Source organism: Hippocampus zosterae, chromosome 11, assembly GCF_025434085.1.
Source record: "Hippocampus zosterae strain Florida chromosome 11, ASM2543408v3, whole genome shotgun sequence".
NCBI classification, from domain to species: domain Eukaryota; kingdom Metazoa; phylum Chordata; class Actinopteri; order Syngnathiformes; family Syngnathidae; genus Hippocampus; species Hippocampus zosterae.
The window spans coordinates 14,319,420-14,337,154 of NC_067461.1; the positions used below are offsets into that span (position 1 = coordinate 14,319,420).

The following is a 17,735-nucleotide window of genomic DNA, read 5'->3' on the forward strand; positions in this document are numbered from 1 at the left end:
CTTACTTACAAGCATCCTTTTTACTCAAGCCATAAATCTCTAAAGGTGAGGATGTAAATCTCTGCAAGCCACCAAGATAATGAGCACACAGCACCCTATATAGATTTAATCTCTGCATTAAATCCATCAGCCACTTGTTGAGTACAAGCCACCCAACAACACACTCGGGAAAGGAATCTGCAAAACAAAAGTCCGGTAAAAAAAAAAAAAAGAAAAGATTGGAGCACTCGTCTGCTTATTACAAAATAGTGTGTCCCAAAAGTTTGGGAGGCTAAAAGTAATTAAGTGCAAGTCTGGCAACCATCAGGGAGTCAATTTGGCGAACTGCATACAGCTGCAACTTAATGCATACAAGTCTCGACCTCCCTCTGTGACAAAGCCACCAACAGCTGAATGACACATTAGCATTAGCATATGTGAGAGAAAGTAGCTGGCTGCCCTGTGTGGGGGCAGAAATACTGCTGGCCTTGTCTGGAAACGCGTGTGTGTGTGTGTGTGTGTGTGTGTGTGTGTGTGTGTGTGTGTGTGTGTGTGTGTGTGTGTGTGTGTGTGTGTGTGTGTGCGTGTGTGTGTGTGTGTGTGTGCGTGTGTGTGTGTGTGAGTGCACGTGTGTAGGTGTAGGGTGGTGACATTCAGAGCTCCTCTGCCTGACAGGAAGGACGGAAAGAGAAAGTACTGTTTTCTTGAGGAATGATGCCAGTGACCTTCAAAATTCTTTCTGACAGCTGACATTTCAAGTTATAGAAGATGGAGGAAGCCACATATGCCATTTTATGTGAACAATAACCTTGTAAGTGGTGGAACATTTCGATACAATGCGATATGGATGAAAACCTGCAACCCCAATTACCTTTCACTGACAGCAGCTAATCCATCTCTCATTTGCCAAACGAAAACATAATTGGGGTTTAGTGTACTGGGAAAAAAAAACTGTAAAATTCCAACTACTTCCTCATGATTGTTTTGCTCCATCTCTGACTGGTTGGAGGCGGGAGCATGATAATAGCAGGAAATGACAGACTTTAATCTGGTTGAATGAATGAATGGCAGTAAGTACGCATCTTTGTGCCACATTCTGCTTTGATCCAGCCTCCGAAGGCATGTTCCCAGCTGTGATTTGAGTGAATGCGAAGGAAGGAGTTTGATGTATGGGGCGGGAAGCCCCAAGAGGTAACACTTAAATTTTCTTGTCACTGCATCCTACCAGACACACAAACTCTAGATCAGCCTGCGCACTTGCAGCAGAGGCTGTGTAGGAACATACAAACTCAAGAATACTGATGGGTCATTTACACAGCAAAGGTGGTCATTGCAGAAATGGAAACAAAGGCTCTGCGATTTAAATAAACAGAGAAGTTGAGGGGTTTGTTGAAAACTTTCCTGACCCAAATTCAAAGGCGGCTTTTCAAGAGGAGCACATTTTACTGTTATCTGCAAAAAGGTTGAATCAAGGCAACTGGAGTTGTTCTTGTTCCTGTCGACAAACAAGCTAAAGCTCAGTGGCCATGATTCAATTTTTGCGGATTACCATGACCTGGGTAACAGAGAATTTACACAGACATACTTTTACCGTGACGTTGAGGGCTGGCTACATTAATTAACACACAGAACTTGCTCCTATGGGGTTCATTTTTCGCACACTTTCTAATTTCTCATCTAGAAAAACAGTTGTGATAAAAACACAGATGATTGATGATTATCGCTGTCGGTTTGGAAATGCTTGCAAGTGAGAAAAGGTCATGCTACTTTAAATGCACACATCTTTACTATCAGCAAGATAATCATCATGATGAATATTCACTAGCAATGACAATCTTTAAATATGTTGCCATCCCTCATCTTTTAGCGGTTTTGGAGAATTTCTGAATCCCTTTGTCGACAGCGGGGTCAAAGAAACAGAATATGGTTGTGTGGAAGTCATTGGGGGTTGTTACGTAATTGCACTACTTAAACAAGTAGAACTGCATAATGTGGTGAGGAACAAAGACTTTAGCCTGATGGCTTCCACTAGGGTCCATTTAATGATTTACAGAGAACCAAAGACACCTGTATCCGCCTCCATCGCGTATGAGTGACGATAGGCAGGAATGTGATGTATTTGCCGTCTAGTATTTTTAGTCCTGCTGATAACAGCATGCTGCGGAAGGACACGGTTCTCCTTAGTTATGCAGAGTGGAAGAGGAGCTGTTAAGGGAAATGGCATTTTCTTCCAGCAGAGAAGCTGAACAGCTGGTAAGCAACAGGCAGGACACTGCCACTCCTGTCCATCCCCTCATCCACTTCTCAGTGTGCTCTGTAAATGTTGTTTGGATTCATCATGGTGAGGAGGGAGGTGTGGGGGGGGGGGGGGGGTGAAGCTGCCACCACTTTCCTCCACTCTGGCATTCTGCACAAGAGAGGATGAAAGACAAGGGGGCTGTGGGCACAAGGTGAAGCGGTGGAGGGTAAACAGTCCCTCATGTTGCTAGGCAACTTTTTTTTATTATTATTTTTTGCCATGAGTGACAGCAGACATCCTTTATGAACAAAGACAGAAGTAAAAGGAAGGAAAGGAGAGAATGGAGCAGGAGCCCAGTGAATATCCGAACAGAGTTGTCCGATTGTCCGATTGCACTCACTGAACATAACCGTCGGTTAACCACTTGTACAATCGAATGCGATCTAATATAGGAGCATTGTCTAAATATAACCTTAACACATACAATTATACTTATACTAGTTTACAGTTGTGTCGAAGTGAATTTACGATTGTGAGAGATGTTACCAAATACATTGCCTCCCCCTTGTACTGCAAAATACCGAATAGAAATAAATAAATTATATATATTTTTATATTTTTTTAATATATATAATTTATTTGATTTATATATAAATTATTTAAATATAATAGAAGTATCTTCATTTGTAATGAAGTGCCACACCATTGTGGAGAATCGCATGCAAGGGCAGAACACATCAACCATCACAGAGGTGGAATAACAAAGTAGACACCAGAAAACGATTTAAACTAAATGTCAAATGAGGGGTAACAGAAGGAAAAATAATTAGTAATCGCTAAACGAAAACACACATTCAAAAATACTTTATCTTCACTTTCTTTCACATAACCATGTGTGAGGTTGAAAAGGTGTGGACATTGGTTTGTCCCAGTCAGCATGACCTGACTACAGAAAAAAAAACATCTGTTCTTGGTTTGGGCAGTTATTGCAATGCCACATTCAGGATCCATCCATGCCAATATGCTTGTGTACATCGCTTCACGGTTCAACACGCCTTTGATGTCAGTAGAAACCCCATGAGAGGTACTGGCTCTTAAAGCAGTCACCAAAACAAACTTTGATCAATCGTGAATTAGCAGACGGCAATCCTTACTGACATTTGAATACCATCGATGATATGCTTCATCAGTAAAGATGATTACATAACCATCCATCCATTTTCCGATCCGCTTTATCCTCACAAATGTCACGGGGGGTGCTGGAGCCTATCCCAGATGTCTTCGGGCAATCTCGCAGGGCACACATAGACGAACAACCATTCACGCTTACAATCACAATAGGAATAATTTAGAGCGTCCAATAAACCAACAATGCATGGTTTTGGAATTTGGGAGGAAAGCCGGAGAAACACACGCACGCCAAAGAAGAAAGCCAGTTGCTAGATAGATTCGGGTTGTCACTCTGTAGACGTGTATGGAGGTAGTAAAAGGAGCTGAAAATAGAGACTAAAGGAAGATAGTGTGAACTGATAAATGGAGAATGGAGAATGATGATGACATGAAAGAATTTATTGCTCATTATATATGTTCTGATAAGATAAAATAAAATTAATTAGTTACGGCAGGTATGCGAGTGCACGCTTGTAATGGGACTGTAATTATTGGAACATTCACCTGTCAGTCTGGAAATGGCACTGTCGTGATTACAAATTCCTTCCTTGCTTTGGCAAAGTACTCCCTCTCATACACTGAAAAATAAATGGTATGTTGAATTGACTCCATTTTATTTCATCGGGTGGTTGCACACACTAAAATCATCTAGATCAAGATCCTTTTTCAAGTATACTATACATCTAAAAGTACACTTGGAGACGTACGAACCACAGTGCATTTTCAAGGGCATTGTACTGGCCAGAGCTCACCAATAATGACTGAAGGGCTAAATGGAGATAGGGAAGAGTGGATGGAAGGAAATGGCCAGAGTTATTTCCATTCCCCCGGACTGTTTATGGAAACATTATGGGAGTGAGACTCGATTCTCATGAAGGGGGATAACGATTTGGCAAGGGAGTAAGAAGTAGAAGTAAGTAAAGAAGAGTGTGGGTGAAAAAGGAAGGAGTGGCTAAAGAAATACTCCTTAGAGCAGTTTTCTCTTGAAAAGACCATGCTCTGTGTGTGTCCTGCATTGTTGAGCTCTCCTTCTGGCAAAGGCCACAAAAGCCTCCATTTATCTCCGCCGAGAGCACCCAGCCTTATTGAAAAAAGGGCCGTGAAAGGCGAGCAACCATTACATATGCCACGGTGACATGGCTTTTCCCTTGTTAACACTTAAATATAGCATCCAGAGTCCACACAACACAGTCCTCATCGCCGTGAGGGATTACTCTGCTGACATACCGGCAAAAAGAGGTAGTACATCTGTTCCCGAGATATTTGCATTTCTTTGGTGGAGATCACAATGCACCACTTGACTCGATGGCAAGCGAACATTCTCAGTCAGGCGTGAGAAACCCACCCCATCAATGAGGCCTTTTCCCACCCTTCGGTTTCTTTAGCCGGTGTTAACAGCACATCGCAAGGAGCAGCTTGCACAGAACGCAATCTGTCAGTCTTGAGACAGACTGGCCCAGTTTGCCACGATTGGCTCTCATCAATTCCTATTTACTCTCTGTTCTCTAGTGGCAGAATGGGGACCAAGTGCCATTTTAGGACATCACAATGTGCGCTATTCAGCAATCTGCAGCTCTAATTGCAGAGTGTGAGGAATTCTCTACATCTCGAGCAATGAGGCCCAACAGCTGCAGCTGGCATGGCATGCGGTGGGTGTGTTGGCTTCTGAAAGGGTGTCAAAGACTAATCCCCCAGTGGGAGCCACCCACACCTACGCATAAGTACACCCAAAGGCTCTCAAGCAATCGCACCAACAAGTTCCTAATTACAATGTGTATCGGACCAACAACAACCTACTGTACAGTATATTACAGATTCTTTGAATGGGCAATTCAGCTTTCACACCTTTTCCATGTCCTTCACCTCTCGAAAATGTTCAATATGCTTTCACACCTCTGACAAAAGTAGAATTTTGTGTCGTGAATCTTGATGATGGGCCAATCCAAGTTAGTGCACCACCTAAAATGTTAGCTGTAACTGTCTAACTCGATTATTTGTCAGTCAGATTTTTGCAGGAAATGACTCATCCATAGTCCAGTGCAGATGTTGGGAAAAAAAACATCTCAATGACATAATATGAGTGAGGCAGTTATGTTATTCATGTGACGATATGCAAACAGGACCCCATGAATATGCATTGTACCTCCAGACCACACACTAATCACACTAGACACCAGTCAAGAGAAATACTATACTATAAAATTTACTTTCCTTGGACTAACTCATAACTAACTGATTTTTTTTTATGGAGTGGTACATTCCATGTGAATGTTCTGAACTCCTACTTTACTAACAGTGCCCTATTGTGTCAGATTATTTCCCCAACGGTGGTATCAAAGTGAGGGTCAATGGAGATGCAATTCAAATTTCTATAACTCATGTCATGTTCTTCTACAGATCACAAACTAATTGAAATCGATTTAAACAGCACCTCTGCTGGCTGGAGCAAAGTGCTGTGTTCTGTTTTTCACCAATTGTCAACAATGCTCACAGAATTCGAGTACAGTACCTTATTATGCTCTCTACACTTGCCTTTGGAAGTTTGGAAACATTACTGACCCGAGTAAAAGAAATTAGTTCAACAACTTCATGTACATTTGTGTGGATTTGTATCTTGAGAAGCAGCTATTACTGGAGAAATCGACACCTAGACAAGACCACAAACCCATAAAAAGTGCATCGGAGAGGAAGTCATGTGAATATGCTTGTTCTTTTTTTCCCCCCGGTCAACACAATGCACGTCCCCATCCTCCTCTTCCTGAAAGTTTAAATGGGTAAAGTGTCTCGAGAGATAAGTGCAGATGGATTCAATCCGTCCACAAAAAGCCAAGTGCAATGATGCGAACTGACGTGAGCCCCCCCAAGTGATTGAGTGACCTCTAACCTTGAGAACTGACCAAAACCACCGATCTGATGAGGAGAATATGTGAGGTCGGGAGGGAAGCAATATAAATTGAGAATATATAAAAAATAAAAATGAAAAACAGGGGTTAGAGGGCGACCTAACCGGAACACTTGTGAAAGGCATGGCTCTATTCTATCCAAACGTCTCTTTTCACAAGACACCTCCCTACAGTAGGGTTCGTCAGTCTTGTTTCCTCAAGGAGACCTCACTCGTGGGAAATTCATGCAGTTAAGAATTGTGTTTGATGGGCAGTCTGGGATCATTGAGTGGACGTGACCTTGCACGAGAAAAAGATGAAAAGAGGGGCCCTAATTATTTCTTTTATTTGTTTAACAAAAGCATCCCTAGGAAGCACTCCTTTCTTTCTTTGGAAAAAAATGTAGCACGTACAAAAGACATTGGACGCAGTTCAGCTGCCTCTCCCGGTTACCAGCAAAATTAACATTGAAACATTTGTGCGTTTGCTGAATATGTCAAGGTTTATAATATTTGTCAAGAACTTAGTTGACATGGGCAATATTTGCCATCACATTCAACCCAAGCAGCACAATATTTGGATCATTTGAACAATTAAGTGATATCCAATACAAAAGATGTATCCCATATTCTGCCATTACAAAGGTAATGTTTTGATTGACTGCCAGAAGAGTACGCTTCGAACAACACGTTTATAATTGTGGTTGTAGTTTTCCAGTGTTGTGGAATTGTTCTTCCTGTCTGTTGTGTTATTTTTTACTTCAAAATGGCGGCGCGAGAGTGACTGCCTTTCCAGCAGCTCCTATATTTTGTTGTTCTACTTCTTCCTTTGCTGCTGTGAATTGGGAATTTCTCCATTGCGAGACTAATAAAGGTTTTCTTATGATAATGAAATCCGAGTCTATTATCTCAATCAGTCACGCGAGAGCTAAAAAGAAACACTTAAAACACTAGTTCAAACACCAGTAGTGACACCATTAAACATTTTGTTCAATAAATCTCTCTCCCTTTCTAAATATTTGATACAGTCCTTTATTGAATATCATTGGATTGTGCAGGGCATTGTAATGTTGTGAATGGTGCATGCATTTTTTTTTTCAATTCCACACTAAAATTTTATAGTGATATATTATCCATAAGAATGTGAAAAGTACCACAAATGAAAACTAAACCAAGTAAAGAAATTCCTGATGCAAATGTCTACAGGATCTTATTTTCTGAGTCTTTGAAATAGTTGCAAAACAATTGTTCATGAGCGTTTTCTGTTTTGTTTTGTTTTGTTTTTTGAACAAGAACACGTTTTTGATTTTGAATCAACAACAAAACACTCAGAAAACATATACACGACATTGCAGCCATTCATGCAGTCAAGAAAGGCATTTTCCGGGGCTCGGTTTGAACCTTGCCCACGGAGAAGCTCACAGTGCATTTCAATGTCAATTAAACATAATGACAGGAAATAATTAACAAAGACTCAAGCTTCTCTTTACACCCTGCCCTCATCCAAAGTCCAAAGTCTCCAGCACTTTGCACAAATGAAGATCCATTGTGTGTGAGCTGCTGACAATCAGATTGTTTACGTGCACCTGATGAACGTCACATATTTATAAATATTTTCAGTGAGTAATTTAGGAGTTTGCGCTTTAGTGTGTTTGAAGAGTCTGCAATAGTGTCAGCACAATCGAAAAAAAAATCCATCATCTTACTTTGACCTCTGATGTTTGCATGCTCTGCTCAAATGCAGATCCCAAGACTTTGTCAGCTTGATGTGGTTATACAGCTGCTCCTGTGGTCCTTTTCAAAGCACCTGGCTGAGCATGCGGCATTGTGAACTGCATGTGGCCTTTCAGTCCTGTTTACATTGCAGCGAGGTTCCACAGGCAACCAGTTTAAAAAAATGCCTGGGCAAGGAACACACAGAAGCTATAGTATTATAATGAGTGGTTGGAATGAATAAAATACTCTACCCTCAGTAGCTCTTTGATCAAACTCCCATCGTATTGCTGGTGACAGTTCCCCGGAATGCATTGATGCTCCTTTCAAGCCAAGTTCAACATTTAAAAAGTAGCATCTGATGTCAGATGTGTTGTACCCCCCTGGCTCTGCATCCAACCGGGTTCCCACCCACTGGGGCAAACATCCAAATATCCACACCAGGTTTGAATACACCTTAGTAAAGGGGAGGCAGAGAACAGTTGTTGTTGGCCATACTGACAGAAACTGGAAGTGTGTTTGTGTGTGTGTGTGTGTGCAGGCTGGTAAAATCATCCCACTGACACTCCAGATCATGCTCGTCCATCCACAGTCATAAAGTTCCTGCTCGTCAAAATCGTGTGGCAAAGTGGGATAAAAAAGAAATGAGTGACATGGAATATACTGCTCAAGCATTGAATTAGCACCGCTTGCCTGAGTCGATGCCTCTCAAACATATGCTGCTGTAGCCTCACATGCAAAGAGAGGTACAGGACGACTGCCAGTGTCAGCTCAACTCCTCCACTTTTAGCCATTCCTTCCACGTTTTTAAAAATAAATCTCGGGTGCATACATGCGACTCGTGCTCTTTTGCTGACAACAACACATATTCATAGGCCAATGCCATTAGTCCTAAGTCAAGTACAGCCATTTTCGGCTAGTTTCACGGTGCGTGCAGTGGTGTGCCGTCAGGGCCTTAAAGGCCTTCTCTGCAGGCCTGAACATTATCAAAATCGCTGAATTGCATTTAAAATCTTGGAGAAATTTGTCAAAATATTGTATGAATTGATTTCCAACAATCTTTTGTCTTTATTCAGTTTCGTGTGTCTTGGCAGCGCAGCTCAAAGTCGTTTGTGGGTTGCTGTATTCTTATCTTTGTCATCCAATCAGACTTCAGCTTCTATGTGTTGCTCTATCACCCCATACAATTGAAACACCACTCATTTTTATTTATTCCTTAAGAATTCAGATTCAGTAAAGGAGAGCCTGGGTGAATCCTTCCGAGTAGGTCAGCACTTTTCCGTCCATTGATTGGTTCAGAGCGACTCGTGTGGGTTTCATTGCATAAAGCCGGGAGCGGGTGACTGTACATGACTGAAAATTATTTTTCAAGGTGGACTTTCCCAAAAAAGAAGAAAAAGAAAACGTGGGCATTGTGAGGATAAATCAGAGAATGCTTGAAGCTAGCTGGCTTGGCGACGGCAAAAGGATTTATTTGTCACTTTCACAGTGACCATATAATCGCATACAGTAGCTCTCAACACTGTGACCAGTAAAAGGTGGCCCACTTTGCCTACAAATAATATACAACATTGGTGATTTAAAGTTTTGTTTTCTTGGCATGTTGTTAGATAACGGTTGTACACTGTTATACTGTAGTGAATAGATTTTGAGTTAAATGTATTGATGTCCCAGTGAAAGCCAACATCTCAAAGCCAAAGCCCACAACTGGGTAATGTCAAACTTCAACCACAATGGTGAGGTACAGCACAAATAATGACTAAAAATAACTTTAAAAAATACAGCTTCAGACAATGAAAGAACGTTGTTATGAATTCTGATTCTACCATGCTATTCAAGTACAGTATAGAATAACAGAATCCATGACTATTACAACAGTGTGACAATGAACATATAAATAACCATAGTGTTGTTTTAGTTCCCCCAAGAAAAACACGTCTTTATAAAACAAAATCCATCACCATCTGATTTATGGCTCGGTGAAAACAAACAGGAACAACATCCTCTTACCAATGTGTTTCGTCAGTGCTTTTACAAACAACAGGCTACAGACCATAAGCAGACCGCTAATATGTCACGTCGGGCAGCTGGCAACATAAAAGGACCAGACGAAAAAAACAGACACTTTCTCACAATTGATAAAGGGCTGTTCAGTGAGAAAATTCCTTCCTGTGACAAAAAAGTCAGATACCCACAAGACTTCCACATTCCCAACAGTGCACACAAAGCAGAACAGCACAACACAAAAACTTTCAAAAAATAACAGCAGTACTGTTCAACTCCAGCCCACTTCATAAAGGTGCACACTTATAACGGGTCACCTACATCGGGGATTGAATTTCCACGTAAAATATACTGTATTTTGGTTATATTTATTGTACTTTGACGTTCATATAATGTATCCACTCACTGGTGGTGTTGAGTGAAGGTGTCTATGCCAGCAATATCCAAATACACGGACACGCACTATGGCTGACCGCTTCATGGCACATCGGTCAGGGCTTTGCTCCATTGGACTTGCTAATTACAATCAGCCTTTATAAGTCGTCCGATGGCCATTTACCCCTTTCCGTTTGAAGCAAAAGGCTACCGACTGATGTTGAGGATTCAAAACTGTAAAGATAAAATACTCAATCACATAAGTCTGGAAATAAACACATAAACCAATTCATTAATTTATTAAAAACTGTAATTCGAAAAAATATCACTGGATTCACCCTTTTATTTTGTAAATCAAAATACAATTGACAGTCCTACGACATGTTTTCTTTGAATGTATAGTATAGTATAGTATAGTATAGTATAGTATAGTATAGTATAGTATAGTATAGTATATGAAAACATTCATTCATTCATTTTCCGATCCGTTTTATCCTCATGAGGGGTGCTGGAGCCTATCACAGGCAGTAGGCTGGGGACACCCTGAACCAGTTGCCAGGCAATCGCAGGGCACACAGAGACAAACAGCCATCCATGCTCACACCCACACCTAGGGAAAATTTTGAATGTTTAATCAGCCTGCCATGCATGTTTTTGGAATGTGGGAGGAAACCGGAGTACCTGGAGAAAACCCACGCAGGCCCGGGGAGAACATGCAAACTCCACACAAGGAGGCCGGAGCGGGCATTGAACCCAAGACCTCTGCACTGTGAGGTCGATGCGCTAACCAATGGACCACCGGACCGCACACATAAAAACATATTCTTTTAAATACCTGTACACATTTTTGCCTCCTTCTTTGCAGGCACATGTTGGTAGCCTGTCTTTCATTGGTTTTTACTTCCAATGTGTTTTACAGTAGAAAACAGACATAGCACCATAACGTTTGGCTCCGACCATTACTCTACATGCCTCACTACCTCCTCTCCCAATGAACGTCTGAAAATAACAGCAGTTTCCAAGTAGACCATTGACCGTTTCATCCATACTTGTGAGCTGAAGAGATAAAGGTTTCCGTGACCAAATGGAATATATTGAATGTTCATAGACAGAAACATGTTCACATTGCATTTCATGCCGTTGTCTTGTGTACAATGAGCAGACAGATAAGGCAGAGAGCCATTGGACGTCTTGTCAGCTCCATCACAAAACCCTTTTTCACAACAGTGTGGAGGTATGCACATCAAATCACCTCTTGTCCGTCGGTGAAGGCTGGCCACATTTTCTGAGCCGGTTGAAACACAGACTCAAGTTAACCCAAAGATTCATGACTGGTCCTTGGACTCTGCAGCCTCCAGGTTAATGACTAGTCAGGGCTTATTCACTCCATTGTTGTTACGGAATAGACATAAAGACAAAACATGTTGGGAGGGTCAGCAACTTCCAGCGGCCTTTCCCTCCTCCAACATTCCTGATACGGACATTAATGAGTCCCTAAGGGACGCAGACGTGTAGGTAATTAATCTTGGCATGACACACTTTCTTCCACGCTCGTGAATCCGTAATGCATAAGTGTGGCATCTTTTGGAGTGACATTGTGAAAATACTGACATGGAATACAAAGAACGCTCAAAAATTCGGACTCATGGCAATTTAGCCACTGACCCAGTAGATGGAATTTGGTGCTTTTGTTAGTTTTGCAGGACTGCAGAATTAGAAGCCATTACGGGTTTGTCCAGCAGTAAAGAGGCCCTCAGATGACCTTATTTTCACCTTTGTTTATGGTAAGTAATGCGCTTGCCAGCATTATATCATGGTGCCATCTGTTGCATGATTGAGTTTGGATTAAATTTTTTTTTTAAAGATTGCGCTATATTAAAAAAAAAGATTTGAGCTGATTGCTTTGGCAAGATGGCAAAAAGTAAGAACACAAAGTTGCAAATCGATATGTTGGTCCTTACTGTCCATCCTCAAATCGTTCGTAGCCTGTGCTCAAGTAGACTGTGCGTTAATCGCTGGGTGTGTTGCCGACTTGAACAAATAAACGCCTCCCATTAAAGTCCTAATTTTTCTTCTCAGCAAATAAAAAAAAAAAACACTTCAGGCCTCCAGTTACCTGAATTTACAACAGCCAAGTTATAAATTTGTCAAGAGCTCTCATGCTTGTCTGCTTCTGTTGCACCGTATCAGTGACCGACCAGTGGAAACTTAAGTTCCACGCACAACTGCACTTCAATATTGATAGGTAGTGTGAATAAAATGACAAACAAATAGAAACTGTTAATTTGAGACAATTAAACATGCTATTCCCATTTAACACGCAAGAAACAATTCTCTGCTGATCAACTAATGGGTTACAGGATGTTTAATTTGCCTCTAACTCAAGCGTAAAAGCCCTCCTCTCACATTGACACCTTGTTTTTAAAATAGCCATCTAGTACTCTTTCCTGATATTGTCGCTGTGTGAAGAAATACAGTTCTCATTTTCAGCAGGATCAACTCCAACATGAATGTAGAGCTCTGGCTGTAAACATGAGAAGCCATATTTTATTCTCTCTCCTCTGCAGTCATACCTTGCATGAGCAGGCAGGGATGGCAGGAGGCTCAAATCTTTAACCTCCCCTTTGACGTCGCTTCCCAACGTCTCCTTCGTCTCGCTGAATCCCTACAGTGCATCGCTAGAGGTTGACAGGATCCTCACCATGGATGGCATGATCACCACTTGACATTTGTCATTATACCATCTGCTACATCAAGCAATACTCTCCCTCTAGCTATTGCGGGGCTTGTGCATAAGCCTCTGGTTGACTGGCAAAATTTCGACCAGAAGCTTCAATTCAAAGACAGCAGCTTGTTATAAGAAACAGCTCAGGTAGCCAGAAATAAGATGTTTACATGACATCAACGTTCGGGTTGAGGGGGAAATTCTGGTTTCTGAAACATTCCGAATAACCCTTTTACATATGTGAGCAGACATAGTGACATGTAATTACGGTAATGTGCAATTCACATTATACATGTGTATTGCGATCAATTATAAACGGTGGCATACGGATAATGTCACAATGCAAATAGATGGCATTTCCGACATTATACCGTCAATAAAACACATTATCTTCATGATTCCTCCTCCCTCCAAAAGCGTTTATCTGTACTTGGTCTGACTTTGGCCATGCTAATTCATTCATTCACCCTTGCTTGTATATTTTTGGTGAGTTGCGCACCAGACGCACAGACTTTTATACTCACATTTATGTGCGCTTGAATTACACACTGGGTAGTTGTTGCTGTTGAGACAGAAAATAATGTAAAAATGCTGCAGAGAAATCAATGTGTTCAAGTTAGGCTCGCTTTGTAAGTGGTAACGTAAGATGACATCGCCGGCGCGTACAAGTACAGTGCTTGCTTGAACTCAAAAGATTCTGTACAGATCGAGCTTTCAGAGAACACAAACCAGTGTATTCCGATTGCGTTTATATGAGCAAATATTCGGGTTAGAGAAGGGGTAAGTCAGGGTTCTTATTCTGGATTTCAAAACTCTGAGTATGAATATATGCTGTTTTTTGCACATTTACATGGCCTTTCAAATATTGCCGATATTTGTTTTTTGAAAGAGTTATTAACTGCATGTCAATGTGGTCAATGAACGATCCAATTCACCTTCACAATAAAAGAAGTTATTCTTTAGCAGTCTTTTGATGACTGTCTTTACCTGAGATTGATCCCTTCTGTTTCTGTATTACTAATACAAATTTTGCACTCTGGAATTGAGTTTTGTTCATTGCATTATAGGGCACCTCAACGGTATAGTAGCTGGTTCCAAAGGCACGAGTCCCCCCCAGATGAGCTCCTGCCACCCCTAAATTAACTCTTCTTAAATATCCTCTTTGAGGCTTAACCATATCAGCAGAACCCGATTAACCAACGCTTACTGTACACAAATAAACCAGCATACGGCATATAACAACACACACAGTATGTCCCGAAGCGATGCATACTGTATTGAAATTTCTACCTGTCACATAAAGTGCTCAAATGGAGAATTAATGAAGAAAATGATCATCAGTGCGTCTGCCTCTCAGTCAAGAGAATTGCCCTTAGGTGTGTGAATGTGAGGGTGCTCTGAGATAGATTGATGGCCAGTCCAGAGTCCCCTCCACCTCCCACCGAAAGTCAGCTGGGATATGATATGCTCCAGGTCACCCGCGACCCTCATGAGGATATGCAGCATTTGAACATTGGTGGATGGATACATGATTATCAGTATTAAAAGTCTGATTTCTAAAGAGCCACATCACATATTCTAGTTTTGCAGAGTGTAAAACATCCACTTTGTTTCACATGCTGACTCCAGGTGGAACACAAAGCCAGTACATAGCACAACACAACCCAATGACAGCATCTGTTTTCCTTGACAGTGATAACTGGGCTTTAAATCTTCCATAAATCCAGACTGCAATATAAACAAAAGCTGACAAAAAGATGAGGAGAACGTCTGGCTCTCACTACAGGAGCAGGGAGCATGTGATCAGCGTCTCCTGGTTGGTTGGTTTTTAAATCAACAAGATTTGGTTGGGGAGGCCCTATTGTGACTCTCTGCCAGCCAGCCGGTCTGTTGGCCACGAACAGGCTAAGGTTCCTGATTCTCATCACGTGTGCAAGGTGCAGGAGAATTTTGAGGGGGGTGGGGCGTTATAGTACACCAATATACCTCAATAGAGCTTTATTTAAAAAAACATGATGAGTCAGCACAGCAGCAGGGGAAAACAAACTAACAAAGGGAGTACAGGACGAAGCTTAGGTGCCAGGTGCTTCAGGAAGTGTGGTTTCACAAGAAGACATACCTGTCAGGTACTTTCCAACAACAAAACCCTCCCTAAACAGTTCTGCGTTATGGTAACATCTTAATAAGGAAATAGTGTGTCTCAAACCCACAAACAGTGTAACTCGAGAGGGGCGTTTCCAACGCCTAAGGCCGCACCCAGTCGTCAACAGCCCTACAATGATAACTTGAAATGTCCCGGAGGCATGTCACAGAAAGCCGTCTCTCTGCCGAACCTGACAGGTGTCTTATTGTTCACCCGAGCACACATTGTGCACATAAGTTCTTTTTCTTTTTAAGGCAATTATCAATTTCTGTTTATTATAAATAAAATGTATTATTATTATTATTCATGCAGAAGGTGTTTTTAGAAATAAACATGAACACAATTCCACTTCAAGGGTGGAAAGTCCAATTCCCGCTATTGGAACATATCTTAAATCAAACTGAAAAGACTTCACCCCATGCTGACTGTACAACGGCATCTCAACTGTAGCGCATGTGTGCTTGTGGCAGTCAGTTAAGGCAATTTATTTTATCCATCAGAAGTGTATAAAATGTAGGCATTCCAAGACAAACGTTCAAGTAAAATTGCACATGAGCGTATGCAAGAACCCCAACTCATTAGTAAGGCCATGTAATATATTGGAGATGTCTGAGGTAAACAACCAAAAGAATACTTATTAGACATCAAACTATGACATGCATCGTGCTTTAATGAAAGCAGTAAGTAGGAAACAAGGAAAAAATATGCTTGTTTGCCTGAAGAGCTGAGATGGAGACTGCTTAACCAGAGAGAGATAAATCAGAAAACATTAAATTATGCAACGATAATTTGCATTTCAACTTCAGTTTACCGTTTGAAGATCTTTATTAGGAATTTAGATCTTGTGGAACTTTCATTTCTTCGAGGAAGACATCATTGAGTATGGTTGATTGAACACAAACATGACTGGACTTGTTGAGTTTCTCGGGGGACAGAGGGCACAGAGTCATTCAGCAATGAGACGTGCATTGTGCACGGGCAATTGACAGATAAAATTCATGGGCGAATCAACTTGATGATGGTTCCTTGACAGACAATACTGGCTATACTCCAAAGTAAAGGAAGGGAAACACAGCCCAGCCCAAGTTAACTTTTACCGAACAACTAAAAAAACATGATTTAACTGTCAAATTGTCTTTCAATAGTGGGAGTTTAAAGGCTGGAATAACAAACAGGCAATGAAATCTATGTCGCCCTCTAACGTTTAAAGCAAGAACTGACTCCACGAAACAACCCCCATTCACAAATATTTCAAGGCACATCTATTTGTTTCTCTTTCAATGAGTAAAAACATTCTTTTCCGGCACCACCAATAATTATGCTAAATATGATTTGAATGTAACATTATTTGTCAGAATAACTATTCTGCACATGAAATACAGGGGAAACATTTTATTAATAGGCAGAAATTTGTGCAAGAGATACAAACCATTTATTTGACTTGTTTTGAAATTAAAACGCCGAAAAGTCCATTTGGCTTCAATTCCCGCACTAAAAGGTTGAGTTTCTCTACCGTTTCGATCTCGCAAGCACTCCACACTTTTCAGCTGCATCACCACTTTCTCCGTGTATATGAACCATATATGCTCAGAACGTGATCCATTTAAAGGGGGAAACCTCCTTGTCTTACCTTACATCGAGAACGTCACCGGATCACCAACAAAGTATCCTTATCGGCCAAGCGCCAAACGAGTTCGTACCTTTCTTTCTCTTACAGCCTGAGCCTCCAGACTGACGCGAGCTCAGACATCCACCAGCACTTCACTTGGCGATGACAGCACGCCGGGAGAAAGTCCCCGCCCACCGGCACTCCTGCTGCCCTATGTTTCGGTTGGTGAGGTGTTTTATTTCCACGGTTTGTTTTGTGCGTGAGCGCTGGCGCCAATTGTGTACGTGTGCAGAAGCGAAACAAATGTGGACTCGCTTACATATTAATCTCAAAACGGTTGTACTAACGCGTAAACTGACCTAATTATTACCAATCATTCTTAAAATTTTTTCGCCGGCCAGAAATTCTGTTGATCCCACAGTGACACCGTCTGTCTAAATAACACAATGAGCGCTTTCAAAATCGGAATAAATATTCACCCAGATAGTGTATATAATAACGTAATACGGAAGATGATTAGGGCCAATGAAGAAAGAAAAAATAAGGTTGGCAAGATACTGACTTTAATCTCAGACTGACTTTAATCTTATTTTTTCTTTCTTCATTGGCCCTAATCCTCTTCCGTAATGTGGTGTAATTGTGTACAGCATGACGATAGTCGCTGGACGACTACGTCATGAGTGTGCGCCGAGAGCGGGAGACGAGAGAGTGATTAGAGAGAGTATACACGTTTCGAAAAAGCTCAATAAAGTTACCCACGTTAACACGACAGCTGGACTCACGTGTGCCTGACTTGATAACACGACACGTAATACGTTACGGTAATAATAATAATAATAATAATAATAATAATAATAATAATAATAATAATAATAATAATACATTTTATTTGAAAGC

The 17,735-nt window shown here is 41.2% G+C and overlaps 2 protein-coding genes across 6 annotated transcripts in view; one reads left to right on the top strand and one right to left on the bottom strand.

Annotated features, from left to right (window-relative positions):
- LOC127610358 (signal-induced proliferation-associated 1-like protein 2) overlaps nt 1–17,050 on the bottom strand; it is an 87,449-nt gene extending 70,399 nt beyond the window's left edge. For 4 of the 5 annotated variants that reach the window (XM_052080405.1, XM_052080403.1, XM_052080404.1 and 1 more), the window contains exon 1: nt 16,860–17,027. The gene's annotated coding sequence lies outside the window, so the exon portion shown is untranslated. Of the gene's footprint in view, nt 1–16,859 lie in introns of all 5 variants that reach the window. The other variant, XM_052080402.1, reaches the window with a different exon arrangement.
- LOC127610384 (uncharacterized) overlaps nt 1–17,735 on the top strand; it is a 70,736-nt gene that overhangs the window by 29,788 nt on the left and 23,213 nt on the right. The gene's annotated exons all lie outside the window — the stretch shown is intronic.